General features: G+C 42.7%; 1 long non-coding RNA gene and 2 other non-coding genes across 3 annotated transcripts in view; all 3 read left to right on the forward strand.

Moving 5' to 3' along the window:
• Nucleotides 1-9,286: 9,286 nt before the first annotated feature.
• On the forward strand, nucleotides 9,287-9,358 carry Trnae-uuc (transfer RNA glutamic acid (anticodon UUC)). Its single transcript has one exon. It is a non-coding gene; the product is annotated as a tRNA-Glu (tRNA).
• A 968-nt stretch (nucleotides 9,359-10,326) lies between these two features.
• Nucleotides 10,327-10,398, forward strand: Trnae-uuc (transfer RNA glutamic acid (anticodon UUC)). Its single transcript has one exon. It is a non-coding gene; the product is annotated as a tRNA-Glu (tRNA).
• A 1,053-nt stretch (nucleotides 10,399-11,451) lies between these two features.
• LOC136438541 (uncharacterized) overlaps nucleotides 11,452-22,379 on the forward strand; it is a 30,528-nt gene continuing 19,600 nt past the window's right edge. Inside the window, exon 1 of the long non-coding RNA XR_010756449.1 lies at nucleotides 11,452-11,729. This is a non-coding gene — a long non-coding RNA (uncharacterized lncRNA). The remainder of the gene's footprint in view (nucleotides 11,730-22,379) is intronic.

The raw sequence follows: 22,379 nt of genomic DNA on the forward strand, positions 1-22,379 counted from the left end.
CTCTCCCAAAGACGAGTGCAGCCCTAACCGAAATGTTTCCCTTTCTTTAATTGTATATCATTAATACCGCGTTAAGTTTTCCGATAAAGAAAGAGCAGCACGCCGTGCAAAACAACTGCATTTAAACAGCCAAACACAAAAGCGTTTCGCATGAGGCCCATGAACGAACCCGTATTGATTTCGCCCCGGCGGCTCATCCTGGTTAAGTGAATAAAGACGCCTCCTGGGCCCGGCCCATTATGGGTGCTTACCGACCTAGAATGACCCGACCTCCGGTGGAGGAAATGGACACTGTTCCGGGCAGACCGTCATCATAAACATCACTCGGGGCGCGATGAAGTCATTTCCTAAGGTCCAAGGGCATCGTGTAGAAACTTGTTTGTGTACTTCAAGGGAGTGGGGTATTGTTTCTGGCTTGTGTGTGTTTGTGTGTATTTGTGTTTGTCTGTGTGTTGGTGTGTGTGTCTGCTTGTGTGTGTGTATGTATGTGTGGAATAAGGGCTAGATCAAAAAGACCACGAAGCAGTAGATAAAACAGAAGATTCGCTCCCCCCATACAAAAGAGGGTCGAAATACATAAACAGCGTTTGAATTCATTGAAATAAGTGAGAAAACCATGTACATGTTATCATTACCCTGGTATGACGTCAGCATCAGGTACAGGTGGTCCGTAATGTAGAAAATGGACTGGAAAGGCTCCCTTTGTACCCAGCAAATTACACCAAATGGAGGCCTTTCACAAGAGTTTACTGCCGTGCTATCGGGAGCTGGGGAAGTGGTGAGGGTCAGGGAGGACGGACGCTGACTTGCTGGCCCGCACACACTTCGCAGACGCGTGCAAACTTTACGTGCAAATCGCATCATTCATCACACTTGGGCTGATGATTGCGAATGGATGGGAAGTAGCGAATCGGTTACTAGATTTTATTATATTATTCACAAGCGAAGGCGCGCCAGGCCAGCCGTTCCTTCTGTCTACGGGACTATGTGCGTAGGTAGGGTAACCTGTCTTATGCTGCAATATGAGACTCAAAACTCAATGAGGCTCAAAATGAGACAAATGTACCCAGACTTTCCTATCAACAAAAAATAATCGTAAAAAATCGTGGGTTGTGTGGCGTAACGGCAGGGTGCGTTGATGAAAGTTAGACATCCAGGTAGTAAGATACGCCAAAAATAATTACTCAAGCAATTGGATAAAGTTTTGAAACAGTCAGACGTTTCAGACAGCATCCACTGTCTTTCGTCAGTGACTAATGATAGGACTGAGAACACCAGGTTTTATACCAAAACTCTGAATAGGTATGTTAATGAGGTTAAGACAATTTAGGATGTCTTGAAGTAGTCTTTAAAAGAAGATCAACAGTAAAATCAACAGTAGCTAATTGAACTATTGGCACAAAACTTTGTCTTGAATTAATCTTCTTTTAAAGACTACTTCAAGACATCCTAAATTGTCTTAACCTCATTAACATACCTATTCAGAGTTTTGGTATAAAACCTGGTGTTCTCAGTCCTATCATGATGTACGGTACAATCTAGCAGTGAAAACAAAAACATCCCAGAATATTTGTAAATGCACAAAACTGCTGTGAAGTTTCCTGTGAAAGATCTCGCTGTAGCCAGTGATCAAGTGATCACCATCGGCCCGTCCTGAAGAGATTAGAGAGCTGCATTACCGTGCGGTGATGTTGGAAAATAATGAAAATGGCCTTTAACAGGGGATATTTTGGGGTCTTCTGAGATCCTGGATAAGATACATGAACATCAGGAATACAGACGCAGTAAAAACGTACTTACGGTGAAGAGTTGACGGCCATTTTATTTTTATGCCTCATCAAGTTTTCGTTAACGGGCAGAAGTTGCTGTTTTGAGTTCGTTTTGTCTGTCGTTATGTGAGGGTCAGAGTCTGCCGGGATTGAAGCTGAATATCACATACATTGTCTTAAACCGCCATAACCGTAAAAATTATTAAAACATGCAGAAGATGACGTCAACAGAAACTTTGCGAGCCGATCTACGCGGAATGGTTCATTCAATTTCAAGTTTGTAGATTCTTTAATGGTTTGGGGTTTACACCTCGCAGTAAATACAATTCACTGGACCGAGGAAAAGTGACTGCGTCATCTTAAAGGCGACGTTTTTCAGAGGTATTTTTCACTATTTCTCCATTGGTCAGAGCACTAAAGGTGTATTGGTATCGAATTAACTAAATGGTTGACAATCCTCCCTGAATGCTGCTAAAAGTGGAATGTATGTATCTGTAGCATGTATCTTAATGTGATAGCTGTTGCCTTAAACCACAACAACCGTAAAAATGACTAAAACATTAGCACGATGACGTAAATAGAAAGGCTTGCGCGTCGGTTTCAGCGTAATGGTCGACTTAGTCTGGAGTGTATCCATTTTTTATGCTCCTGACCGCTGCGTTATGTATAATTTAGTCTGAACATAGATCACTAGAGCGAGGAAAAATCCCCTCCACCCAACGGTTCCAGCTGTGAAGGAACTTTCCAGACGTTTCTGCAGTTCTAATGGACCACTTTCTCGCATGTTGGGCACGAAACTTAACACCAATTTCTCCACTAGACTCAGGTGTGGATGAGTACCTATCTTGGGTTAGGGACGTCCCCCAGATCGGAAGTTAAATGGAGGTCCCGTGTTTGAGAAGATTCACACTTCGGGCATGTTAAAGACCCCACCACACTTATGGAAAAGAGTAGGGACGGTTCTCAGTGTGAGTGAGTCGAATAAATCAGTCCGGATACGCAGCTTGTACTCTCCAGTACAAACCTGTTATGTTACGCCATCAGGCGGTTTATCGGGTATTCAAAAAAAAAAAGAAGAGACAAATAGGTCCAATTTCAACAGAACTGAGACAGCTAAGCAGAGTTGACCAAAATCCTTAATTGTTTAATTACATTCTGAAGAAGATAATCCTTACTGTGTACAAATAGTTTAATACATCAAAGATTGTTTAGACCTTAGAGCTAATAGTATAAGTGATACCATTATCTAAGATACAATACCTTCTCACGGACACTACACTACAGTGACGGCAGAGCTGCGTAGTTGCTACATGTTATGTAATGATCGGTTGAATATGTGACAACTATTTGCAGCTTTCATATGATCAAACATGAAGTCGCGAATCAGCAGTTCTTCCCAACAAACGTAAACCAGTGTGAAAAGAAGAAAAGACGTCAAAAAACAAGCCGACTGTTAGAAGATGATCTCCCATCCTGTTCGTTCTTCTCTCCTTCCGAGTGTCACATTCTGATAAGCCTGTCACGGGAGGAAAACTTCCGGATGAGCTCTTTCACCAGAGCCGGCAGCAACGTCAAGGCTTGACTCCAACTTGAGGAGTTCACTTTAACAGGAACAGTCAATAAAACAGGGATGGCGGCTTCTTTTGGAACAACGTAGGTGGACGTTTTTAGCGCCAGAAGGTTCGTAATCTTTGACTGATTAAAGGGGGATTAATTCTGTTTATAGCGATGGAAAAATCCCTTCAAGCATGCCGATAGCGCCCGCTTGATAAACTCGTAACGGGCCCGTAACACGGTGATAAGAGGAGGCTGTTTTCCAGAGCTTGAAAAGCATTTGATGGTCTGACCCGCGACTCGTAGGCGGCAACTTCTAAGATAATGGAAATCCTTAGTCTCGATATCAGGCTTTGCGATGGCTGTTTTCTGTGACTGTTTTCTTGCAGTAGTGTGCTGTTCCTAGTGGCCACAGTTTTCATATAATTCTTCATTTGTCGGCAGACTTAGAAAACGGGCCGGGAGTTACCAGAACACCACGAAGTTGATATGCTATAGACATCATATGACGTGTAACAATATGCTATAAAGAAAAATAAGGAAAGCTGCCAGGAGGCATTGCAGCACCTACCCACATACCCAAAACCATCTCAAACCAAGCACGGCAACTTCTGCGCACCAAACGCTAGTAAGGATACACAAATATTGCTAAAGGCCAAGCAGATGTTAAGAACCAAAATCGTTCCGTTTTCCCAGCTGCGTGTTCTTTGTTACAAACTGCCTCCCTAGGTAACAGAAACAGGCATTTGCCTGCTAAAATCTACTTGAGGATCAGCACGTCCTGCCAAGAGAGGCTTGAACATCGCGGGGTTTTGATGTGTAGAAATGACGTAGGTGTCCCGTCGGGCGCTCGTCGATAAGGCCCAGCATCGCCAGTGCCTGTCTTGCGTTTGGCGCCGCCAGTACCCAGGTCACCGAACCCAGATTCATCCAGCTCAAATCTTTATCTTTGATAATCCCTGTGAAGAGCACAGTAAAGCTTTTTTGTCTAATCAACGCAAGCAGGAATGCCCGAGCTGACTCTCAACAATCGCGAACATGGCATGTTGAGAACAGGATACAGGAACTTCGACTCTATAGGTACAAAGGTACAAAGACAAAGGAAAGAGAAAACTGAACAAACAGGAATAGGCTGAACAACAGGAATAGGCCGAGTCCTTATTCATGATTTAATACGCAACAAGCGGAGCAAGAAAGAGGTGACTTTTATAAACTGAAATTACATTACCAGTAAAACACTGCGACCTGTTGGCAACAAATCATTGAAATTCGTAGTTTTGAATGAAAAGTTTATCATTATGATTATTCTTGCTAAAACAAGTACATGGCAATCAGGCAAACAGGCTGATTTGCGTACTTATCATACAAGCTATTTACTACCTACACGTCAAGTAACAAATTACCAGACTCTCACCATCTTGACTTTAAGAAAAATAGCAACTTTCCCTTGCGGTCCCACTGACCTACGACGATATACGTTTGGAGCCCAGCTAAGCAGGTTATTTGAAATCGCAGTGTTGCTACTGAATTAAAACTCCGTAAAAATTTGCCATTGCAGGCGACTTATTGGCGGCAAGCTGGCGAATGTCATTCACCGTGTGAACCATTCGCCGCCAACAGGCCGCAGTCCAGAGAGATGCCCACCTCTAGTAAAAATGATAATAAACGTTAGCATTCTGAAGTAGCCGTTGGGTACCCAATTTTGTATTGGCTACAGAGTTAGGCAGCAGGGAGAAGGTTAAAGTAGTTTCTTCCTATGTGCAAATCGTGTAATTCGTTGATTACTGTATTTGTTGTATTTTGTTGCCGAAGTTGATGATTACAGACTCCGGCCAAATGGTGAGTTCTATGCACGCTACTAATGGATACTTGAAAGTACCCAAGAAAAGCGTTCTCACCCTAACCTTCTTCGGGTTTCGGTGAAACGTTGTCAATTACTCTGTACTGTACATGCGAATTAAGCGGAAGTGCTTCTGCATCACTCAACAGCCTGCATACCCATCTACATTACCTGATATGGTATCTTATCTTCTGGGCAATTTTCGCCGGAGATTTCGAGGGATCGTCAAGAAGTACACAACTAGCTTCTTTGCCGTGAATGTTTGTATCGTCCGAAAGGGAACCAGTTTTCAGTACTGCTATTTTATATGAGGTCTGCTCATTTCTTTATCATTGAAGCGCTTGGCCGCATGTGTTGTACGAACGTCGCCTACGATCTTGGACATGTCGTGCACGTGATGTACAGAACATTCAGCTTGTCTTGTTAATGGAAAAGTCTGGCTTAGACGTCGACCCTTGTCGACGGTGACTTCTGTCACAGCCTGCTTGCAAAATCGACGGCCAACGACGATTGTGACCTCGCCTTAACCGAATAATATAGTACTCATATATCATTCGATTAAAGGAAAGCTTCACAAAAAGGTTAAAATCCTACTATGCTGTGCTTAATATATTCCAAAGTCAAGTTCTTATTTCAAGTTGTTTCACATAAGTCCGTCATAGTTCTGAGATTTTCCAGTTTGCAACTTATGTCGTGCTGCCGCCTTCTCACCTGATAATTGAATTGTATGACGTCAGTGTTTCAAATTTTTCACCTGATGATTGAATTTTAGAACACTGACGTCATATAATACAATCATCAGGTGAAAAATTTGAAACACTAACGTCATATAATTCAATTATCAGGGTGTGTATCCTTGTCAACGGTGAGTTCTGTCCCAGCCTGCTTTAAAATCCTACGGCATCAAAATCTCACGACGGCCTACGACGATTGTTACCTCGCCTAAACCGAATAATACAGTAGCTCAGTATTGCTGCTTAGTAATATATATGTCACAGTACAGATTGGAATCCAGTACAATCTGGAACTGTCCTAGGACAGATTGGAATTCCAATCTGTCCTAGGACAGATTGGACTTCCAATCCGTCCTAGGACAGTTCCAGATTGTCCTAGTACAGATTGGAATTCCAATCTGTCCTAGGACAGATTGGAATCCTGATTCCAATCTGTACTAGTACAGATTGGAATCCAACAACTGAACTGTATATGTGTGAATTAATGACATTTGCATATTATGGCAGATTATGAGTATGTTCTATGAAATACTATCACGGTCATTCAATAAGAATATTGAATTAAACTGTGCTTCAGACACTTTACATAAACAGTGCTAACCTACAAAATAGACTTCTTAATATAGTAGTTCAAGATTCATATCCAAATCTCATGTTTCGAGCCATGTTGGTGACATACTTATCATTTTTGGTAACCTTGTACTTCTAGTGCGTTCTACGTTTATTTTAGTCCATGGGGTTCTGTTCAGGCCCGCAGCCTATCCCCCTAGCTTAGACTTTTCATAGAATTTATCAGATATGTGCTAATTACACAGGCTGGCCAGGTGTGATTTCTGATTAATGCAGTGACTTTCATGGTGTTGTATGACTGCAGTCTACATGCAGACTGGCCTGTCAGCCCCCAGTCTAACTCACCAAGTCTGGGGGGGAAACTTCATAAGCCCGGGGAAACTCTTTCTACACTGAGGTCTAAGCAACTTTTAACTTCAAATATCTTGATAAGTTTATACACTATTGCAATAAAAAACAACCTTATGTAGTAATAGTGAAGATAGCATAATCTCTAAAATGGTATGTAAAAGTTACTAGTACCTGTAAATGTATATCCAGGGAAAAAAAAGTTGAAAACTAGTGAAAACTGACCAGTGTAAACTGGAAAAATTGGTTGAGCATATGGAGTTACTCATAATGGCCATAATATGTCTCTAATTTGCATATATACAGTTCAGTTGTAGGATTCCAATCTGTACTAGTACAGATTGGAATCAGGATTCCATGTCTATAATTACCTATGTCTCTAATTTGCATATATACAGTTCAGTTGTAGGATTCCAATCTGTACTAGTACAGATTGGAATCAGGATTCCAATCTGTCCTAGGACAGATTGGAATTCCAATTTGTACTAGTACAATCTGGAACTTTCCTAGGACAGATTGGAATTCCAATCTGTCCTGGAACTGTCCTAGGACAGATTGGAATTCCAATCTGTCCTAGAACGGATTGGAATTCCAATCTGTCCTAGGACAGTTCCAGATTGTACTGGATTCCAATCTGTACTGTGACATATATATATATATGTATATAACAATACTTTACATTTTGAACCGCATCATCTCACCATTGTTGCCTAACAGTATCTATCAATGTAACAATACTTTACGTTTTGGGACTGCATGGTTAGCAGTAATACCTAGCTTCAGTGCACAGTGAACCAGTCCGTACCGTCAGCAATAGCTGCCTGTGTCCCACGTGTATTGCACTGTTGCAATTCCAATAAAATCCCCCCCAAAAAACAGTCAGTATTGCCCTGATGAAGATGACAGACAGTCATCGAAACGTCGGCTCATGTAAATACTTGGTTGTGAATGAAATAACCTTGCTATTCAATATAGTCTAATTTTAGACGCAATCTAAAGAAAAAAGTTTGCAGTGCTCACAGTTTGTGGAAGCAAAATTACGAACCGTGGGAGTAGTGAACCTTGGAGCCGCCCCCCTGGCAGCAAACGAGGGATCTGCCCGCCGCGGCGGAATCTGTTCCCGCGCGCGATTTATGGAATGTATGGAACTGGGTCGCGCGTCGTGCGGAGGTCTTTAGTATGTAGATCCCCCGTCCATTAGACGCGAGGTGGGGTTTAGGACGGCGGTGATTTCCTTCTCTGAAGTGATACCGACGAGAAACTGCTGCATGCGGATTATCAGGAGGAAAAGGAATGATAGAACAGTCGTCTGGAAGGGTTTTGAACGTCTTGGAATCATCTATGTTATAATCTGGAATTATAATCATGTATGTTTCGTTCACTCCTGTATGCCTGTATGTTTACATGTATTCTTCATTCTGTACCCTTGAAGACCACGCTTCGGCTATCAAAAGGGTATCTTTAATAATAGAAGTTTATTGCAAATAATAAACACAATCAACACAGTCTTCACGTGGCGAACTCTAGGCATGCGTCAGGAATGCTTGGACATGTTACTGGAATAATAGATACTGAAAAATGGCCAAATTGAGTCATACCAAAGACTTTATGAAAATGGTACATACTTCTGAAACAGTATGCAAGTTAAACACACTCCACTGTCGGTGGACTAGCCCCCTGCTGCAGTGATTGCACCACAGTGTGGCCCAGGGCTATGAAACGGGGATGGGCACCGCCCTATACATCAATTATGTGGGAGGATTTTAACTAAATGGCCAAATAGGCTGGATAACTGTTTGTTTGTGACAGTGGTATGACTCTGAAGTTCTGTTGTTGGCATATAAATGCTGGGCAATTCGGGGACACTAACAGTAAGGTATGCCATGTTTTATCCACACTAGTTTACTAAAGACAACTGGGAGATTATTGAATATTAGCCTAAGCAAGAAGGTTAATTTTAACCTCCTTGGCCTAAGTAAGAAAAGCCTTTAAGAGTAAAACAAGAAATTTTCAAAAACTCTAGCTTTTTTAAAACTGTTGGGCCTTAACAGTTGTATTCTGTGCGAGGAGCGGTATGTGTCCACAGTTCCGAGATCTTTTGAATGCGAGTTTGTTAGTTTGAACCTTTGTTGAATTATGAGAAGCTCAAATCGGCACGCAGGCCGCTTTTCATTTCTAATTGAGGTCATGAGGGAAGAGGTAAAGCGTCAGACAAAATATAACAGAGATACAAATTACATCAATCAAGTCCTAATAACTCTATCACTTTATATCACTACATACACATGGTACAAGACATACCGAAAGTTGGTTCATGGTCCGTGTTCGTTCACCAGAAGAGGTCACCAGACAAAGGCAATCTAGGAGTCTTGGGACTGTACCATAGTCTTTGGTGTGTCCCTGTGTAACTCAAAGGGCGATTATGTTTAAAAATGGTAAGAGGTCGATGTATAATTCTTAGTGCAAGAGACTCCCATGTGGTCTAGTGGTTAGGATTTGTGGCTTTCACCCACAAGGCCCGGGTTCGATTCCCGGCATGGGAAAATCTTCTTTTTATTTTGCTTAGACACATAGAACTAGACCAGAAAACAGTTGAAAAGGCTTTAAATCTTGTTAGAGCAGGGGCGCTCAGTCTTTTACCTTAGACCACAATGCACCGGTGCAATGGCCAATAGTGGGCAGAATGTTCGCCTTGCACACGGTAGGTCATGAGTTCGATCCCCAGCCGGGTCATACCAAAGATTCTAAAAATGGTACATACTGCTTTCTCGGCTTAACACTCAGCATTTAGGAAAGAGTATGGAAGTTAAACACACACCACTACCAGTGGGCTAGCCCCCTGCTGTAGTGACTTGCACAAATGTGTGGCCCAAGGGCTCAGAACTAGAGATGGGCGCCACCCCTATGCGTCTTATCACTAAGACTTGTACTTAGGTTAATCATTTTACATACCATTTTTGTTTGTTTGCATGTATAGTTGTAGAAGACCTTACGAAAGTCGCTGTACTTTTGTCGTGTCAATAAAGATTTCATATCAGGACGCCTGGGATACTTAAACAATGCATAGTAACTGCCCTTGCTCACTCGGGACTGGGAGGTGGGTTATCTAAATGTCCGAGGACATTTTGTAGTTATGAAACTCAATGATTTTCTTATGCAATGCTCGAGCGACGCCTTGCGGTTCTCACCCGCAGTGCATAACTATTTTTGCGATATGCTATTATAGATGTCTACTTAGCTGAAAAATATTTAGCTATATTTAACATCAAATGCTAAAGCTCAGTTACTTGAGAACTTGGGTAGCTTCATGTTGATTCTTTATCGAAAAGTGATTTCATGGAATCAGCCTTCCTTCCTCTGATCGGTCTGGACGCCACATTCCAAGGAAATACCGACGCACGGTTATGGTCGCCCCTGAAGGCTCTTATGAAAAAGACATTTGGTATAACAACGTTCCAAAAATAGCAAGTTGCTAATTAACCTAATGAAAGTTCCAAAACTCCCACGAGTCTCCCATGTGGTCTAGTGGTTAGGATTTGTGGCTTTCACCCACAAGGCCCGGGTTCGATTCCCGGCATGGGAAAATAAATATTTTGTCTTTCAAAGGGCGGAACTCTCAACTCCCAGAACTGAAAGGTATGTAGGAGATATAATTGTAGCTTTATCGCAGTAGAATATCGATTCGATTACGAAAGAAGTTGTCGTAGACGATCTGTTCCCTATAACATCTGCTAACATCGAAAATCCCTCATTGTTTTATATTTCATACTCAACCAATGAGACAAATGATTTTGGAGGACATCTGAATTTGGATCAGCTGGATGCTGAACCTAAAGATCCTGAATCTAAATGTTCCTTAATCCTTAGAATCTAATCATTTGGCCAGATTAAAACCTTTTCCTTCGACGGGAGCGTTACATGTGGCGATACTGCGAATAAATGCCAGGGCGCCACATGCGGAATCTGCGGGAACTACAACCAGAACAGGACGGACGACACCGGACGACATATTCGCGGAGAGTGTGGTCGGCTTGGGGGTTATCGTGGAGGGGTCCAAAAGTACTCGAAAACAGCAGTCCACGGAGACACGGACACAGATTAATTGTAAAAAAATAAAAATTAAAAAAAAAATATATATAGTATACTACAACAATGCAGCTAAAGGAAAGTCAAGTAGTATGAGCGAGAGAGACAAGAACTATGTGCCCATTTGCTACGAGGATATTGCTCGAACCCTGGTGGCCATGCTAGCCGGATTAACCGAGTAATTATGGAGTTTGACTGAACATAACCTGCCCCGTCAAAGACTCATCCCGCTTCGTCACGAACGATAGCGTCAGCAATTAGTGGGACAGACTTTCCCTGAAGCACTTCCTTCATCTGTCACGCATACAGCGAGGAGAACGAAATATTATAAGATCACAAGCCATTGTCAAAAAATGAGAATGAGTATGAATAGATTCTAGTATAACATACAAATGATTTTCATAAAATTAGCATCTTCAGTATTCCCATATTCGATGGGAAAAACTCACAATAAAATCAATTCTACTAACTCTACTAGTAGATAGGGATGCTTGACAATATCACCTACCCGATTGTTCACAAGGGCGGTAGTCGGGGAAGTTGCGGTCTCCTTGAGCTGCTGCGCGGGGACCAGAAGGACACCGCCCCGGAGGAGAACGCTATGGCCGCCCGCGGGTTCGGGGACCATGACACGGACCAGGACATGAGGCTGTCCCAGGAGGAGGCTCTGGAGATGCTGAAGGAGATGGGGAAAGTGGACATCGACAACCTGCCCGCTGATTGGTTCTCCTCCATAGACACCAACGGCAACGAGGTCATCGACCCTGAGGAGTTTGATGAGGACTCGGCTAAAACCATGGAGTAGTTCCAAGAGCAGGAGCCTCGGAGGTAAGACCGGAGTATCCATAAAATCTAGAGTATACATCTGCAGCATATTAAAAGTTCTTGCGTAAAACAGCAGACCATTTATATTCATCAAGCTGGTCTGAGGGTATGCCAGGTGATTTAGGGTCTTGCCTCTTGTGATATTGATCAATCCACCGATCAATCAATCGATCGATCGATCGACATATTATCTAATCAATCAATTATTCATATAATTGATCAATTGATCAATCAATCAACCCATTGTTTCTGTAACAATAACAACAATGAGTAGAATTTTCTTATAGTGCTGTCCCATTTTCCAACAGGACCCCGACATAGCGATAGTCCTGCGTGTGCCAAGCACCATCCTGGCCTTACGGCCGTGACTGCAGATCAGCCGCATAGATTTTAGCTGCTTTTTACTCATTTAACCATGACAAGGCTTGTGAGTCAGTACCAGGTTCAACTTACGTCGGTCTTGCGATAACGTAATGTTAATAATAACAGTCAATGTTCGTTCGAAAGTTATAAATAGTTGTTTGATACCCATCAACTCGAATAAAAACCTTTATCTATTTTATCTTTTATTTCTCTCATTTGACCTTTCAAATAAGCTCTTGCCGCTTTATGTAACCAAGATTTCTTGCAATAAACGAAAATTTAAGATGCAAGACCTTGTCATTGAGTGTTTTTTCACGCGTGACTGAACTACAGATTGTGCATGAACATTTGACCGCCAAGTGAATATTGAAAAGTAGGACTAGCAAGAAAATGAAATGACAAGAAAATGAAAGCTTAAACGTGAAGCTCCAGCGCTAGCTACAAAATCTAAATTAATCAAGAAGAATCAGTGGCAGTGCACCTTATGTCATGATGACATAGATGTATCATGCCTGCAGTTTATATATAAACCCAAGATACGGTTTTGGGGTCTACAATGTATTTTAGTGTCATTTACAAATGAAATGATCTATGTTCAATGTCATTCACTTGAATGTAAGAAACAGTGTCACCCGATCATTTAGTTGTTCATGCATGCTGTTGGGAACTGCCACCTCCCGAATTTGCGAAGAAGTACACCTGCACGGTTTTGGCATCTTTCCAGACTCGGGAGTAGCACGTTACTATGACAACCTGAAAGTGGGCGGTGTATGCAAAGGGCAAAGGGCGCGCGCGCGCGCGCGCGAGAGAGAGAGAGAGAGAGAGAGAGAGAGAGAGAGAGAGACAGACAGACAGACAGACAGATAGAGACAAAGAAACACACACACACACAAAGGGCCGTGTTAACCACATACAGCTCAGATTTTTGGCTGGTTTTAAGTTTTAAATGGTGCAGGTTGTTACAACTTCTTAGTTTATAGGGAACTGATCTCGATGTGCAACAGAATCCCAATTCACCCATCCCCTATTAATGAAAGCTACATGCAATCTCTTCCATTCACAATGGACCTCCATGTAGACGTCACACTCCTGTAATACATGCAAGAAGAAAGAGAGAGAGAGAGAGAGAAAGAGAGAAAGAGAGAAAGAGAGAGAGAAACACACACTTGAACAATGCAATAACACCCGATCCCTTCAGTTTTCAGCTATGTTTTTCGGAACCGCCACCTTCCGAATTTGTGACGAAGTACATTTCACCCATTTCCCTCTGGGCAGCCATGACTGCAGCTACTTCAAGCCACCAGGAGGCGCTGCAGTGAGAAAGATGTGGTCCCAAACGTGACTGGGTCGGTTGTAATCTCCAAGCAGATCTACCGGTGGCAAGACAGTATCCAAAGGGCCAAAACAGTATCTAACGGGCCACTGGTAGATCTGCTTGGACATTAAGTCGTTGTACAATGGAATAACAAGATAAGAGAGAAAATTATACCATTGTCCTTTTCATGCGTTAATGAGGTATACTTCTTCTGTGTGAGATGAGCACAAGAACTTGTAGTATTTTTATTAAAGCTTTCCTTTACACTCTTATTTCTTGCCAACTAAAGTGGTCCTGAGTGTACAATGTAGAACTGTAGATTACCCCACAGCAGGCAGATTCATGACCTGGTGACTTTCTTAAATATGGATGTTAAGTGTTAATGAAAAATGATTAAGATTATTTAAGAAGACAAACGATTTAGCAGGGAGTATTCTTAAATGGTAAAGTTCAAAAGTCCGAACATGAGAAAATATCGACAAAATTAAAAGTGTTTGAGTTGCAAGAATTAATCAATCGAAATCAAGGTGTCATACAAATAGATAACAATATGCTTTGGAAGGGATAAAGACGACAGTACTGTCGTTGCTCCTGATAAGGTCACTCCACATGTGCGTGAGGTGTTTAATCATGTATATTGTGAGTCTGTTCAAGGCGTTTCTTCCCTCCACCAAAATTTCACGGGGCGATTTCCTCACCGGTCGTCTGTTGTGGACGCCGGTACATTGTAACATAATATGTTGACTTGCCAGCGTTTTTTCTGTCTGTAAAGACAATGCAGATGAAAGATGCGAGAGGAGATGTGATGTATTTGTCAATGACGAGGTCGTAATGTCCTAGGACCTGGTGGTATTCCTTCGAAACACCGCTAAGAATGGAGTGCAAATTTGCATGAAAGAGTCAAGTCCCCACTCGGTGGTCTGTAATACACAAGGATTACAATTTTTGAATGATTGACAGGTTGAATGTCACACTTCGCTGGCTGAAGTCTGGTCTCGAGCGTCTTGCAGAAGCAGGTGAATGCACTAAGATACGTCAACACCGACATCGTCACGCTATGTACAGAGATTGTTTTGAAACCTTTGCGGTACTGAACGTGGGAATCGTGTACTGTTTTCAATAACAAATACTATATTTAGGACTACCAAGGCGCCAGTACAATATTGTTACGGTCCGACATCACCACGGAGACTGTTTTGCAAACTTTGAACTTGAAATAAAGTATAATGTGCATAAACTTAAGGCTGAGTGGGGAGAATTTAAACGATAGCTGTACATTGACCAACAAAGTCATAACTGATTACGAAAATAGATAGCTGTGTCCATTATATGAACAGTACAGGTTAAGGCTGACAGAGTGACACCCATTGTTGTGCAGGGAACCGTGGACGCGCTTCGTGGTTCACAATCTTGTTTTTCCGTCACACATGAGAGAGGGTCCCACTTAAGTCTTTCCGTGGGTCTCTTGGCCACTTCCTCTACAAACATTTCCAGGTAAACATGATCCAAGGTGTGTGACTTTGAAAAGACCACTCTCACACGACGACCGGCCATTGTGAGTTCTGTGGACTATGGCTAGAAAACGTAGGTGAATGTTCGAGAAATTGAACGATATAACTGCACATATTTATGCCTATTACACAACTTTGGTACCAGACAGAACTGTAGCAGGCGTTCGCCATTCTATCATTTGACGGAAATTTAAGACCGTCCGTCAACCTTGCGGAACAAAAATCGATGCCAAAAGATACAGAAAAAATTGAATTAACCGCTGCATCAGAGCACCCAAACAACGGCCTAGACTTTCAGGGGGAGGGGGGGTTGGCGGCGCCAACAAGCTTGCGGCACATTCCCCCATAAGTGGAAGGCCAATGTGTTTGCCCGTTTACCTTCCCGAGCTGGTGCCGAATTCGATCATATACCCGAAGTAAAGCGCTTGAGTTCCGACTGAGACCCGAAGGCTCTGGAATCATGATAGCGGCTGATGTTGATCAGCGAGTTTCTAGAATTTTTTTTCAGATTCGTATACCTTAGTAGTATGTCTCTGTTTCATTTTTGACATCTTCTTATCTTATCTATATTACTGGGCAAGACCCGGTATGGGTATCACGCCCACGGTGCACGCCTAAGGCGGCCGGTGGTGGTGGTGGTGCTCCACAAAAAGTGCAAAATCAAAGCTAAACTAACGGTAATAAAATAAACAACAACATGAACAAAATAAAAATAAAAGATGCTGTGATGGCCGCCTTAGCTATTATATGCAACTACTGAGGGGTGGGGAGGCCCATGTGCTGGGCCAACCCCACCTTAAACTGGTTGACTGAGCTTGAAGCTGGCAGGTAGGCAGTTCCACTCAAGTCAAGTTCCCTGCTGAATTGTTCTAGGAAAGTAGCTCGCCCTGACTTCCGTCCAACAGTAATGGGTTTGGAAGCGGTATGAGTGTTCTCGTGTTCTGCTCGAGTGTTTGGCAGTGTAGCCTTGGTAAGGTGTAGTAACTATAGGACTAGGCGTGTGAATTTCCTGTGGTCTTGCAAAGGCGGCCACCCTAGCTTTCTCAATAGCTGAGAGACACTGGTCGACTGTCTATAGTCGTTGAATACAAACCTGGCCGCTCTTTTCTGAACCGAATTCTAGCTTATTCTAAAGTATGTTGGATTGTGTGTTTTGACGTTTCAGTGAGTCCCATGCTGAAGCCGCATACTCCAGTTTGGGTCTGACAAGTGCTGTATATGCTGTATAAAAATCGGTGCAAAAAGATTTAGAAATATACAAATTTGAATGAACCACTGCATTTGAGCACCTTATCACCGGCCTGGACTTTCAGTGCGCACCGCCGGCTTATTAGCGTCACTAAACCGGGGCGTATCACCTGGGCGTATTGCCATAGACCTTCCCGTTGACCTGCGTGAGCTCGGGTGCCAAATTCGATTATACACCCGAAGTAAAGATCTCGAGTTCCCGCGAGTAAGACCCGAGACGAAATACTCGAGCGTCATAAGAGCGGGTGAAGTCGATTAGCGAGTTTCGAGAAAGAGGTACTTTGTCAGATTCACACCTAATAGTTTAATGAGTAGTAACGTTATGTCTCCGCTTCCTTTTTGACATCTTATTCTGAAACACTTTGATACTGATAATAGATAATAGTGCTACTGGTACGACTTAAAAAGACAACGACACAAGCTTATATAATAGACTGTTTTGTTTAAAAAGATCTGACACAGACTTGTAGAAATCTCAGGGTCTTTGAATATAACCGTTGATATATGTTGTCAGAATCAAGCGTTTTGGGAATAAAATTGCAAACATAAAACGGATACAGGCTATCGACTCTCCGGAGAAGTACGAATATGACAATGCCACTTTAAGTGTATGACGTTTGAAATCTCCACAAAAGACACATTTGCAAAGAAAAACTTATTATTTATCGTCAAGTCTGACAACGTTATATGAAGAATTTTAGAGTCTAAGACAGGATAAACTTGTAAACACTGAGCATCTATTGACAACTATGTAGAGCGGGATATGAAGCGGAATTTATGAGAAAAAATATCTCAATGTAGACTTGAACATTAAGCAACGATATGTAACGTTGGGTAACATAAATTCGCCATTTTTCCGATAATGGTTGACTGAAATCAATCTAGCAGAACAATAAACCATCCTTTTTTTCTATTATTCTGTCAGTATCATGTACTATCTTTGCACTAATCATATATATGGTAGATTTGGTCTCTAGTCGTGCTGACACCATAATATTTTCAATCAATCATCAATCAAAAATGGTTTTTATTAATCAACAGAACTTGCAGTACTACATTTGTAGACTGATTTGCGTCTATTGTGACATAAATCGTACGAATCACATTTAAACATCAAATTATTGCACTATTCCACTCATTGCACTTATTGTCATAAAATCAACTCTGACAACATTGTCGTTCTAAAAAACTATCTCGTATGTACAACATTAAATCCATTAATCATAACATAAGACTGCTCAGGCAGCAGAGTCATTTTGTTTCATTGAGTATCCTTAGAAGTGATGGAATTGGGCTGTTACTAAACCTAGTGGTGCGAGCAGTAGGCAGAGACAGAGTTTTTGAGTTTCTGAGGTTACGTCCATGTGACGCTAGTCGGGTTGGGGGCAAAAGGTCTACAGTTCTCTCTGATTTTTCCATGCTGGCAGCAAATCTTCGGCAGAGGTTGTTTCTCCTTTCCTTCAAAGTCTCAAGCCCGCATTGTTGTAGAGATGTGGCGTAGTCATGGTAGTGGCGACCTAGAATGATTCGGCATGCGCGTCTTTGTACATTTTCAAGAGTTATTGTCTGTTTGTTTGTGAGGCTGTGGTGATAGACGGGTGCACAGTACTCCAGGATAGGCCTAATATAGCCGCAGTACACGGTTACCAAATCTGGCGTCGAGAGACCGAACGTCTTAAGTCTCCGGAGCATAAACATACGTTTGTTGGCCTTCTTGGTAGAATCACAGACGTGTTTGTCCCATTTCAGATTAGACTGCAACCAGATTCCCAACACTTTAGCAACGGTCACTGTCAGAAGGGGTTTACCCCCGAGAGTTATTGGTGGAGGGGGAGGTGGGCTCTTCATAAAACAAACAGTCAGCACCATACATTTCTTAGGGTTTAGTTTCAGTTGCGCAGTGTTGGACCATATTTCAAGTGAATCCACTTGATCCTGAAGGTATGACTGTTTGCGCACGTTTCTGTTTTCCCCGAGGGTTAAATCGTCCACATATTTCTATCGATCGTTATGGGATTGACTTGCGTCGTTGATCATACAGACGAAAATTACAGGGCCCAGTTTGGTGCCTTGTGGAACTCCTGAAGTCAACGTTTCCCAGTCCGACATGGCAGAGCCGTAGCGTACTTTCTGACGCCTTTCTGTCAGGAAGCTCACAATCCATGGCATGATAGAAGCTCTAGTACCCATGCTCAGTAATCTACAGATAGCCCGTTGGTGGCTGACGGTGTCGAAGGCCTTAGTATAGTCAGTTAGTACTATTCTTCCCATATTGCCGCTTGACTCTGCGCCTTGGTAAAGGAAATGTGTCAGGCTTACAAGACAATGGGTCGTGGAGCTCCTCTTGATAGCACCGAATTGCCGCCGGTCGATGTTAGTCCAGACGTCCGACGTGACCCACTTCGCCACTAGGCCTTCACATATCTTGGCGAAGATCGCCGTGAGGGAGATTGGGCGCAGTTTGTCCACAACTGCCGGAAGCTCTTTCGGAATAGGAGCAACGACAGCCTCCTTCCATTGAGTGGGAACGACTCCTTCTTTCAGAGATGAGTTGAAAACATCTGTCAGAGGGTCAGCAAGTTCACAAGCAAACATCTTCACAAGCCTGGGAGCGATACCGTCCGGCCCGCCGGCCTTACGGACTCTGATACGACTGAGATCATAGCTCTTGATCATAGCTATTTTAACTTGAAACTACCGTCCGCCGCACGCACAATGACGGTGTTGTCGGACATGGACATGTACAGGTGTGAACATTATTTCGGGAGAGAAGATTCGTCTTGAATATCTTACCGCTAATTACATTTTATACAGCAGCTATTCGTTCCATCCTTGGCTCGAGGAGAGTGCTATGGATATAGACGTGTCCAAGTAAAAAAATACACGAAAAAACGGCCGTACCGCACACATCGGGCCTTCGGGAACAACCCGTGTGTTGAGTCGGTAGAACGTCACTCAAAGTCGAACCCACCGTCGACGGTGGGTTCGACTTCATGGAAATTTGTACATTATTCATCGGGGCGTTAGCTGGATGCCGTAGAAATGGTAATACTACTATGTCCATGTGTTTCTGCTTGTGCTAAGAGCAAACTTTGAGGAAAATATCGCCATCAGTCCACTATCACACACAACATTTAGACAAAAAAGTGTTCCTCGCAAACGGTTGTCGTCTGCCGAATAGCAGGATTCTGGGTAACGAATATGGCGGCGGGAAAATTCACCGTAGTGCCGTAGCCATTGGTTGTAGCAACAAAGAGGCGTTTTGATGATTAATCACACTTAGAGTCCAGTTGTAGGTTAGCAAAAGAGATTCTAATAAGTTGTATTGTAAATAATTGTGTTGAGCAGGAAGCGGATGTGACATTTGTCTTATAAACCAGCGAAAAACTATGTAGTATAATTCTCCCACGAAGCCCTCAGACAGTGACAATAAGGGACGGAGAGTTTTTGACGTAGCCAACTTCTAATGCATGGTTATCGAAGCTTTTCAGACAGTGTTCTGAATACGTTAGTCTGTCAAGTTTGCATTTCTAGCGGTATTACTGATGTTGCATCTGGCACATATCCCTAGATACCCCGTTTTCGAAAAATCGCGAATTTAAGTACCCCGCGAATTTATGTTACCCAACGTTATCACTTGTCACGCGTAGACAAACCCAACAGGCGTGTTGGGGCTAGGGTAAAAGTCACGACAGACCAACGCTAGGCGAAATTTCAAAAGTCACGAAGTGATATGAAGTGTATAGCAGCTGGAGTCAACATAGACACGCCATCTGCACATTCCGGCACGACGCACAGAGCTTGACAGTCGCAAACAAACCCAGCAGGTGTGTTGGGGTTCGGGGAAAAGTCACGGGAAATTATCGAAAGACAAACGATGAGGAAAGTTTCAAAAGCCAGGCAGTGGTATGGAATGTAAACAGCTACAGTCATAAGAGTTACAGCCATGGGAAACTATTATGACAAGAAAGGGATGGATATCTGATATTTCGACAATGTACTCTCTTCCAAGAACCCGTTTGCTATAGTCCGTCGAGAGGGTCTCATTGACAAGTTCTTTATATGTATGAGTATGGACATTCCTGCACGACACACAGGTTAGAGACTGTATAAAAGTAAGCCAAGTTCGGGACTCAAGACAGACCACGAGGAGACGTCCATCCACGGTGCTACAAACATCTGTGAGAAAAGGCTTCGGAATCTCTGCGAAAAACGGTAGGGTTCATTACCTACTTCGTAAAACCTGGTAAGGTCATGATGTTGCTATGATTTGTGCTTTTGGAGGTGTTGTATTTGTTTGTTTTTGTTGTGCTACAGAGATTTAGAGGTCCCCCTGTAGTCCAACTAAAAAGACAGTTAGACTGGCCAAGCAGACATACCCTCCAAGCAGAGGAGTGGGTCCGGGTGGGTTTTGACGTGTTTTCAGGCGTTTTGTCGGGCTTTCTTTCGCGGTTGCGGTTGCTTCTTGTTGGCTCTAGATTGGCCGGAGAATGTAATATTTGTGTCCACTGGCCATGGAGTGATATCGTTCAAACATCCGCGCAATCTACTTTTACAATAAAACCCGCAAGTCAGTGCGAAAGTGAAAAGTACTTTGCTTGTGGGCTATTCTTTCGGTACGTTTCATGACAATGTCTACTGCAACATGTTCGGTAAATTCACCAAAGGCTAGGATCGGAAGAAAACTTTCGTCGACTTGTTTACCTATTTCGTAGAACCTGCTACGGTCATGATGTTGCTATGATTTGTGCTTTTGGAGGTGTTTTTGTATTGTATTTGTTTTTTTGGTTGTGTTACTTGTGTCCCCCTGTCGCCTGACTAATGAGTCAGTTCGACTGGCCCCGCAGGCACGGCCGGCAGTCATTTTCTTTACGTACTTCCAGCTCATGTTGACTGATTAAAGGTCTCTCTGGACTGAAACAATTCAATATTACTGTTTATGTTACGGGAATGCTCCATTAGTAGTTAGGGAATCTAATTCCAATATAATTTTCACGATTTGCTGTCGTTTATCAACAACAATGTCATATACATTTCTCATTATCTTTCTCAAGTAACAGTACGTTTCTAAACCACCAATGTCGCGGTTGTGGTTGCTTCCTGCTGGCTCTAAATTGTTCGGAAAATGTAATATTTGTGTCCACCGGAGTGAAATCGGTAAAACATCCGCGAGTTTTATTTTTTTACAATAATCATATCCTCTGAAACCCGCAAGTTAGTGCGATAGTGAAAAGCACATGCTTTGCTTGTTGGCTATTCTTTCGTTACGTTTCATGACAATGTTTATTGCAACATGTTCAGTAAATTCACGAAAAGATTTTTTTAAAATTGGCTCCCTGCGTCGCATTGTTTACCTGTAGCGACCGCTGATCACTGTCAATTTGTATAAGGTACATTTCCCTTCATGTAGCGCGTCACAACGATATTGCATTTTTTGGCCTTGTACGTGTGACAAGAAGGCTGAAAGAACTAGCCGTCTTTTGCGAGACCGAAAATGTATCAGAAGATTGACAAATCAGGGTAATTCTCGCAATGTGGTGCCCCATCGCGGATCGGTCCCGGTGCTGAGCCCCTTGAATGGAAAACAATTCGCCCTTTTGCTTCACGTAACTTTCCGCGGTGAAAGTATCACTGTAGTTTTCTTAATGTTCTTCAGTGGTAATCTCCAAGCAGATCTTTGGGGCCCTTAAAGGAACCGTAACGAGCTTGCCAGCAAAGATCTACAAGAAGATATCCTTTAGTAGTATGCACGTGTCAGAATGTATCATGTCCTGATGTTGACTGTCGACTATCCGGAGAGACAGTCATTCGAACATGCAAATTCAATATCAACGCTATTATCCCGGAGAGACCAAAGTCACGCTCAGGCCCGTGCAGCCAGTCTTGCCGCATTCCAACAAGATGCGCCTCGGGCCACCAACACAGTCATTATCCCACAGGCCACAGCGGTCATAAAAATCTTCATGCCCCACCGGTAACATCAACCACAAATACGGCATACATTTTGCCTTTTGTTTGCGACCATTCTAGTATGTCTTTCGGAGTTCATCTAGTCATATAGTCGTCAATATCGGGAGAACCGGTTCGAACACAGACGATAGTCAAACAATAGATTGAATCGGTGTGATAAATTCCCATGGTATGTCTTTTATATCAGGATTTCTTTAGATAAAAAGAATGGAAAATACTAGAACAGTCTGTTGATCACAACCGATA

The sequence above is a fragment of the Branchiostoma lanceolatum genome, chromosome 7 (genome assembly GCF_035083965.1).
Source record: "Branchiostoma lanceolatum isolate klBraLanc5 chromosome 7, klBraLanc5.hap2, whole genome shotgun sequence".
Classification (NCBI taxonomy): Eukaryota; Metazoa; Chordata; class Leptocardii; order Amphioxiformes; family Branchiostomatidae; genus Branchiostoma; species Branchiostoma lanceolatum.